Source organism: Echinops telfairi, unplaced genomic scaffold, assembly GCF_000313985.2.
Source record: "Echinops telfairi isolate 266 unplaced genomic scaffold, ASM31398v2 ScPeMD7_7467;HRSCAF=8505_0, whole genome shotgun sequence".
In the NCBI taxonomy this organism is placed as follows: domain Eukaryota; kingdom Metazoa; phylum Chordata; class Mammalia; order Afrosoricida; family Tenrecidae; genus Echinops; species Echinops telfairi.
Genome location: NW_022111367.1, coordinates 7,787,667 through 7,789,032, shown reverse-complemented (window position 1 = coordinate 7,789,032; position 1,366 = coordinate 7,787,667). Strand labels below are relative to the sequence as shown.

General features: G+C 40.0%; 1 non-coding gene across 1 annotated transcript; it reads right to left on the bottom strand.

The window, feature by feature from the left end:
* Window positions 1-815: 815 nt before the first annotated feature.
* On the bottom strand, window positions 816-925 carry LOC115873210. Its single transcript, XR_004048283.1, has one exon. It is a non-coding gene; the product is annotated as a U6 spliceosomal RNA (small nuclear RNA).
* Window positions 926-1,366: the final 441 nt, after the last annotated feature.

Below are 1,366 nucleotides of genomic sequence, written 5' to 3'. Positions count from 1 at the left end.
CCTGAGGGGCTCATGTTGTGGTATTAGGTCAGATAATATTCCGCTGCAATTCATAAGATTTTCAGTGCTCAATTTTCAAGAGTGGACTGCTTCTTTCTCCAACCCAGCTTATCCTTAGTCTGGAAACTCCACTGAAACCTGTTCTCTGTGGGTGATCCCGATGGTACTTGAAACACCAGTGTTTAAGAGAGTACTGGTGGCAAAGACATTACGCATTGAGCTGCTACCTGCAAGGTCAGCAGTTCAAAACCACCAGCCGCTCCATGGGAGAAAGACTCACATAAAGAGTTCTAATCTTGGAAACTTACAGGGACAGTTCTACTCTGTCCTACTGGGTCAATATGAGGAGACATCAACTCAATGGCACTTTGCTTTTTGTTTTTGTTTTTTAAGTTTGGTTCAGTCATGTCTGACTCTGGATGATCTTTTGAAGAATCATCATTGATCATTTTTAGTTTCTAGTTTGCTCAGTGCTTTTCTCTTAAACAGTGTTAAGTTACTCTTGTTCTTTTTAATTTTCTTAAACCAAATTCCTTAGATGAAATCTATGATGATAAGTAATATATATATATATTGCTCCTCAGGTTCCTGCCCATTCAAGCAGAGGTTTATTTCAAATGGAACATGTTTAAATGTGTCTCTGCTCTCAGTGGATGACTACAGACAAGTTAGCTCAGTAATTGACTTGCTTTTTAAACAATGGCCCAATAAAAACAGTTGCTTCCAAGGGGATTTTCTGGGCCAATTCAAAGCAGAGGGGTCAGGACATCAGAAGTTTACAGTGACTGGTTTTGTTTTTAATTCTTCTTTCCTTTTTTAATATGGAACCCTTCACAAATTTGCATGTCATCCTTGTGCAGGGGCATGCTAATCTTCTCTGTATCATTCCAATTTTAGTACATGTGCTGCCTTCATTTTTAAGGACTTACATTGGTAACTTTTCTCCAAGGACATAGGGAAATCATATGGATGAAGTTTGAAAAACACATAAAGCTTCCTTGGTGAGAAAAAGATCACGAAAGTTGCACAGAGGGATCCCCCCCCCCCATTATGATAATGCACCTGCTGATTCTTCGAAGGTTGCAAGGACATCCTATGAGACTCTTCTTGGGAAATCTTATCCCACCCACCCTGTAACTCTGATCTTGCGTCTTCAGACTTCTTCTTGTTCCCAAAACTCAAAGAGCTTGACATGGTGTGTGAGTTGAACAGAGCAACATTCTCCGGGGGGGTGACAGAGATGGAAACACCACCTTCAAAAGTGTATAGACCTGGATGAAGGATGTGGTGAAAAATAATAGCTCCACGTTTTGGTGATGTTGTTTAGTAAAGGTTTCTGTGATAGTATCACAAAATTTTTTGACTC